Below are 7,714 nucleotides of genomic sequence, written 5' to 3'. Positions count from 1 at the left end.
ACTCTATGTCCATTTAATGCTTCATAAATAACCTGAAAACCATATAATTTTACTTGGGGAGAGTTGCCAGAAGAAGTGTTGCTTTTGCTTTTTCAAGTTCTGTCAACTTGTGGGATCTTACATTCTCTGGTATTTTCTTTGCTCCTATTTTTTGAAGTTCGAAAATTCGCCCCTTTTGTGAATTCTACAGTAATGATAGAGAAGCAATTAGTCTTCTTCTTTGGGCTATATCAAGTATTGAGCTTTATAAATGCAAGCATACCACGGCCAATGGATGAGTTGGTAAATGTCTTCTATTCAATAAATTATGATTATTCTCCTCTTCATATTCTACATCATCTTCACTATCTGAGCCAAAAGCTTCAGCAGAATTCCACTCCCTAGCACTCTCAGCTTCCTCACAATCCTATTGCATACATAAGAACCTCAATTACAGCAAAATTCAAGCCAATATTGATATAATATAATCTTAATAAACATTTGTTTTTCAATGAGATATTACCTCTTCGCCATCATCAATGTCTACAATACGCTTGAAACTATGCCAGTTATATCATATTCATATTCACATAGAAAAACGTCATCTGGAAAATTCTTTTGGAGTCATAATGTAGCAATGTCTGATGATAGATTCCATCTACAGAAGAGAATCATTAGAAGACTAAAAGTTGGATGTATCTTTTTCTTCCATAAAAGATGTTCCACTTAAAATGCTCAATGCTCTTGGATTTGGTATCTGCTTTGGTGAATTATCAAGTGTCAGGTGTCAGATCTAAATCAACATAACAAAATCTTAATCTTAAATCATCAATCAATGCTCTTCATTCATGATAACAAGTATGCAATGGGAAACAAGATACAAATGGTAATCTGAAAACAAAAGCCAGGAGAAGCAAAAGAAAATTAGGAAAACAATTACAAACACCCACCAGAGCAAGTATTTAAGAAAATTACCTCAGCATCCGCAAAGTCATTCGTTCGATAGAGCTCTCTTCTTATTGCTACTCCTAAATTTTGCATACAGATTCTAATTCCCACTCCAATATTATTTCCCTCTCGAGGTTTACAATCATACAACATAAAGTCAGAAACCACATCTAAAAGCAAGTTTTGCATGCATATGATGCATCATTTTAGTGGTTATTGTAATTAAGGACAAGCTTGAGTTATGTAACATTAGGCTAAAAAGATGTAGCAAATACCATGGCATGATCCTAAAACTGTGTTTCAAGCTGGAGCTCCCTTTCTTTCAGTTATATCAATAGCACCTTTCTTTATCTCCTTAACATCAGGTAAGGACCTCGGTTGGTCCCCATGATTAACATCATAAACACTGATTTTATTGATAAAGAAAATATTGATAGTGTAACATACCTTGTCCCAAACTTTAAATCCCTTCAGCAAAGTCATCATCTACCTGAATTCCAACTTTGAGCCAACATTTTTGCTATCCTGTAAATCCAATCACATCGTACTCCTTTCTCTGGTGCATATAAAGAACGCTTCTCCTAACAAGGCCTAGATATCAAAAGAGAAGTAATGCAAGGATAGCAAACAGTTTCACAAAATATCTTCCCTTTTTTCCAAACATTGCAACATTTTCAATTTTTCCACATAGGGCTGATTTGGATTCTTATTCAAAAATGGGTATTTCTACAACCAACAGCCTATTTCATAATTTGATTATAAATTGAGAATCTATGCACATATCAGTTAATAATAACCCAAACATCTCATGGATGGACAGTATTTTATCCTGTCATCACCGGATAACAATAAGGAAAAACTAAAAAAAAGATAAAGGAGGATGATGAGGAATATAATAAAAAAAAAGAAGAGAAAATCACAAGAATTATAAGAATTATAAAGAGTAATGAATGGAAAATAGTATGCGAATTATTAGTGAAGAGAATGAGAGTGATGACAGAAGAGAATGAGAAAGAGGAGTTTGGAGGATAAAAAGGAAAAAAGATAGAGGAAGGTCAACAAAGAAAAAATGAGAAGGGATGAGAATGATAGTGAGTAAGAAAGGATGCAAAACATGAAGGACAAAAGAAGGAAAGAAAGAGAAACAGATAAGGAAGATGGGAAAGAGGAGAAGAAAATTAAGAAGCAAAAATAGGGGGCGGAATAAAAAGAAAGAACAAGATGAATATTAGAACGAAAAAGAGAATAAAACGATAGTAAGGAGAATGAATATGAGTTTAAGAAAGAGAAGAGAAAAACAGTAGCAGTAGACTAAAAAAACGAGGGGAAAGAGTTAGAAAAAAAACTAGGAAAACACAAAGATGAATGAATATGAATAATGAAGAATGAGGGTGAAAATGACGAGAAAGATAAACGAAAAGAATAAAGAGAACAAAAAGAATAAGATGGACGAGGATAAAAGATAAAAAGCAAAAGGAGGAGGACAAAAGGAGAAAGAAGGGGAAGAGAAACAAAAAAGATAAGAGACAAAAAAGAGAAGGGATGATGAGAATGAGAGTGAGTAAGAAAAAAAAAAAGGAAAGAAGTAGATCAAACTAACCACTAATATGTTTTCTAAGGTCACATACTTATCAAATTGAGGATTTTCTAAAATTCATGAAGGGATGATGAGAATGAGCGTGAGAAACAGATAATGAAGTAGAGTAGTAGGTTAAGAAATGAGAAGAAAGGCGAAAAGAAAAAGGATGAAGAATGAAGAATTTGAAGTAAGAAGAAAAGGAGATAGAGAAGATAGGAAAAGAGAAGAAAGGCGGAAAAAAAAAAGAGACATTGGAGAACATTTGGAAACAAGAAGTGAATAAAAGAAGAAAAGGAGATAGAGAAGATAGGAAAAGAGAGAGTATTCTAATCATAAGAAAGAGAATGGATATGAGGACAAGAAGGAGAAGAAAAAAAGAGTAGCATTGACTAGAAAAAACGAGAACAAGCTAGAAGAAAAATAGGAAGAAAAAAACAAGCGCTAGAAGAAAGAGGAAGAAAAAAAAAGGAAAAAAACAGAAGATGAAGGAATATTTAAAATGAAGAATTAGGGTGAAAATGACGAGAATGATAAACAAAAAGAATAAAGAGAACATGAAAAGGAGAAGGTGGAAGAGGATAAAAGATTGAAAGCAAAAAGAGGAGAACAAAAGGAGAAAGAAGGGGAAGAGGAAACAAAAAGACAAGAGAGTGAAAAAGAAGAGTTTGGAGAATAAAAACGAAAAAAGATAGAGACAGAGAGAGAGAAAATCAACAAAGAAAAAACGAGAAGAAGAAAATTAAGAAGCAAAAATAGGGGGTGGAATAAAAAGAAAGAACAAGAAGATGAATATTAGAATGAAAAAGAGAAGAAAAAGAGAGTAGAGTAGTAGGTTAAGAAATGAGAAGAATGGTAGAAAGATGAAGAATGAGGAATTGAAGTAAAAGATAACAGAAGTGAATAAAAGGAGAAAAGGAGATAGAAATTCAGAGGAAGATGAGAAAGAGGAGAAGAAGCAGGAATAAAAGGAAGTAGCATTAGACTAAAAAAACGAGAAAGAGCTAGAATAAAAATAGGAAGAAAAAACATAAGATGAAGAAATATGAATAATGAAGAATAAGGGTGAAAATTACGAGAAAGATAAACAAAAAGAATAAAGAGAATAAAAAGGAGAAGGTGGTGTGACTGAAGTTGTGGCGAAGTAGAGAGACGAGAGAGGTGAGAAAATATCTAACTGGTTTCATTCATTATGTTCAGAGATACAGTTCAGAAGCATGCCGGGAAAAATGTTTATAACAAAATAGAAAGTGGTTAGTGGTTATAACAAAATAGAAAACAAATGGAAAGACCACAAAGCCCTTAAGATTTTCTTCTTTCTTCACTGCTGCTATGTTTATTCTCCAACACCCCCCGTAAGGTGGCGCATACAGGTCCTGGATGCCCAACTTAGATGTAAATGTTCTAAACAGAGTAATAGGAAGAGGTTTTGTCAAGCCATCTGCTACTTGGTTTGCTGATGAGATTGGCATGAGTTTAATCAAACCATGAGAAACCTTTTCCCGAACAAGGTGACAGTCTATCTTAATATGTTTTGTTCGTTCATGAAAGACATTATTTTCGGCCATAGCTATTGCTGATTTGTTGTCACAGAATATGACCGCTGGCTTCTGCATGGGTGTCTGCAAGTCTGTCAATAAGAATGTGATCCATTGAACTTCACAGACTGAAGACACTAGTGCTCGATACTCTGCTTCGGATGAGGATCGAGATACTGTTGCTTGCTTCTTTGATTTCCAAGATATAAGGGCGGATCCAAGGAAGACACAGTAGCCAGTTATAGAACGTCGCGTCTCTACACATGTGGCCCAGTCTGAATCTGAGAAGACATTGAGCTGTAAAGCACTACCCTTGGGGTAGAACAACCCTTGTCCAGGTGCGCTTTTGATGTATCGAAGCACCCTGTGAGCGGCACTTAAATGTTTATCAGTTGGAGCATCTATGAATTGGCTTTGTTGTTGGACCGCGTAAGAAATGTCTGGTCTTGTGGCTGTGAGGTACAACAAGCGGCCAACAAGTCTTCTATATACACTAACATCACTGAGAGCTGCACCATCATTATGATGAAGCTGATAACCAGGTACCATCGGAGTGTTTACCGGTTTACATTCAAGAAAACCAGCCTCGGATAAAATGTCAAGAGCATATTTCCTTTGGCACAAATTCAAACCCGAATCATCCATTTTTGCTTCAATCCCTAGGAAGTAGCATAGTATTCCCAAGTCTTTAATTTTGAAAGCCTTATCCAGAAATGCTTTGAGGTCCTCAATCATGCTTAGGTTGGGGCTTGTGACTAGTATGTCGTCGACATACACAAGGACAGCGACGAAACTGTTACTTTGACCTTTTGTAAACAGTGATGGATCAGCCTTGGATTGTATAAATCCCATGCTAGATAGGGCAGTACTCAACTTGGCATTCCATTGATGGCTAGCTTGTTTAAGACCATAAAGAGAACGGAACAGCCTACAAACTTGATTGGTGATTCACTTTGAAACCTGGGAGGCAAGTGCATATAAACTTCTTCTGTTAAATCACCATGCAGAAACGCATTGTTTATGTCTAATTGGTAAATGTACCAACCTTTGGAAGCTGTTGTAGCTAAGAAGGTCCGAATTGTAGTGATTCGAGCAACTGGCGAGAATGTTTCGATGTAGTCAACCCCTAGTTGTTGAGTATATCCTTTCGCGACAAGACGTGCCTTGTATCTTTCGACTGAACTGTCTGCTTTAAATTTCACTTTGTATACCCATTTACAACCCTATTGGTGTTTTTCCAGCAGGTAAAGTGGTTAACTCCCAAGTGTTGTTATCTTGCAGTGCTTGGATTTCTGCATTCATAGCTTCCTTCCAGTGGTGGTCTTTGATGGCTTGGTTATACGTCTTTGGTTCATCTATTGATGTCACAGCCATGGAGAAAGCCTTATGTGATGGAGATAAGGCGTCAAAGGCTATGACCTTTGACAGATGATGCACAGATGAGCCCCTGTTGACAACAGCATCACACAAGTAATCTTGGAGCCTGCTAGGGATATGTCGCTGCCTATTAGAACGTCTTGGTTGTGTGATCTGGTTCATGCGGGGCAGAACCATGCCTGAGAATTTTCATGGCTGGTCCTGGGTATTTCATCAAAAGACTGCTGCTGAGATGATGAGCTGCTATGTTTTGTAGAGTCGCCGACCTCTTGAGATAAAATTTCATTGGAAGCATTCAGTCCAGAAACATCATTTACTCCAGAAGTAGGTTCAGGAGCATCTGCAGAAGGATTTTTTTTATTGAAAAAGGGAAGTGTGATTCATAGAACTTTACATGGTGGAAGATGATAAAAGATTGAAAGCAAAAAGAGGGGAATGAAAGGAGAAAGAAGGGGAAGAGGAAACAACAAGACAAGAGAGTGAAAAAGAGAGGTTTGGAGAAGAAAAAGGAAAAAGAGAGTAGAATAGTAGGTTAAGAATGAGAAGAAAGGCGAAAAGATGAAGAATAAAGAATTTGAAGTCAAATATAACGAAAAAAAAAAAGAGACAATGGAAAACATGAAGGAAAAAAGATGTGAATCAAAGAAAAAAAGGAGATAAAAAATGAGAGGAAGATGAGAAAGAGAAGAAGAAGAAAAGGAAATAAGAAAAGAGAGTACTAATAAGAAGAAAGAAAATGAATATGAGGGCAAGAAGGAGAAGAAAAAAAGATTAGCAGTACTAGAAAAAACAAGAAAGAGCTAGAAGAAAAATAGGAAGAGAAAAAAAAACAAGGCAGTTGGACAAAAGATAGAAAGCAAAAGGAAGAGGACAAAAGGAAAAAGAATGGGAAGAGAAACAAAAAGACAAGGGATTGAAAAAGAGGAGTTTGGAGAATAAAAAAGGAAAAAGATAGAGACAGAGAGAGAGAGGTCAACAAAGAAAAAACGATGAAAATAAGAGTGAGTAAGAAAGGATGGAGAACATGAAGGAAAAAAGAAGGAAAGAAAGAGAGAAACAGATAAGGAAGATGGGAAACAAAAGAAGAAAATTAAGAAGCAAAAATAAGGGATGGAATAAAAAGAAAGAACAAGAAGATGAATATTAGAACGTAAAAGAGAAGAAAAAGAGACTAGAGTAATAGGTTAATGAGAACAAAGGCAAAAAGATGAAAATTGAGGAATTTGAAGTAAAAGATAACGAAAAAAAAAGAAAGAAAGAAGAGACGATGGAGTACATGAAGGAAAAAAGAAGTGAATAGAAGCAGAAAAAAGAGAGAAAATGAGAGGAAGATGAGAAAGAGAAGAAGAAGAAGAAAAAATGGAAGTACAAACAAAGAGAGTATTCTAATAAGAAGAAAGAGAATGAATATGAGGTTAAGAACATGAATAAAAAAAAGAGTAGCAGTAGACTAAAATAAAACGAGAAAGAGCTAGAAGAGAAATAGGAAGAAAAAAACTAGCAAAAAATATAAGATGAAGGAATATGAATAATGAAGAATAAGGGTGAAAATGACGAGAAAGATAAACTAGAAGAATAAAGAGAACAAAAAGGAGAAGGTGGTGGAAGAGGATAAAAGATTGAAAGCAAAAGGAGGAGAACAAAAGGAGAAAGAAGGGGAAGAGGAAACAAAAAGACAAGAGAGTGAAAAAAAGGAGTTTGGAGAAAAAAAAAAGATTGAGACAGAGAGAGAAGGTCAACAAAGAAAAACGAGAAGAGATGAGAATGAGAGTGAGTTAGAACGGATAAGGAAGATAGGAAAGAGAAGATGAAAATTAAGAAGCAAAAATAGGGGGTGGAATAAAAAGAAAGAACAAGAAGATGAATATTAGAACGAAAAAGAGAAGAAAAAGAGAGCAGAGTAGTAGGTTAAGAAATGAGAAGAAAGGCGAAAAGATGAGGAATGAAGAATTTGAAGTCAAATATAACGAGAAAAAAAAAAGAGACGATAACATGAAGGAAAAAAAAAGTGAATAAAAGAAGAAAAAAAGAGAGAAAATGAGAGAAAGATGAGAAAGAGAAGAAGAAGAAGAAGAAGAAGAAAAGGAAGTAGAAAAACAGAGAGTATTCTAATAAGAATAAAGAGAATGCATATGAGGACAAGAAGGAGAAGAAAAAAATAGTAGCAGTAGACTAAAAACAACGAGGAGATAGAGCTGGAAGAAAAATAGGAAGAAAAAAACTAGGAAAAAACAGAAGATGAAAGAATATGAATAATGAAGGATGAGGGTGAAAATGAAGTAGCGAAAAGAAGAAA

General features: G+C 35.2%; 1 non-coding gene across 1 annotated transcript; it reads right to left on the bottom strand.

The window, feature by feature from the left end:
- Nucleotides 1-517: 517 nt before the first annotated feature.
- Nucleotides 518-594, bottom strand: LOC116002551. Its single transcript, XR_004094499.1, has one exon. It is a non-coding gene; the product is annotated as a small nucleolar RNA snoR28 (small nucleolar RNA).
- Nucleotides 595-7,714: the final 7,120 nt, after the last annotated feature.

Source organism: Ipomoea triloba, chromosome 1 (assembly GCF_003576645.1).
Source record: "Ipomoea triloba cultivar NCNSP0323 chromosome 1, ASM357664v1".
NCBI classification, from domain to species: Eukaryota; Viridiplantae; Streptophyta; class Magnoliopsida; order Solanales; family Convolvulaceae; genus Ipomoea; species Ipomoea triloba.
Note: the sequence above shows the minus strand (reverse complement) of the source record. Positions and strands in the feature narration are given on the sequence as shown.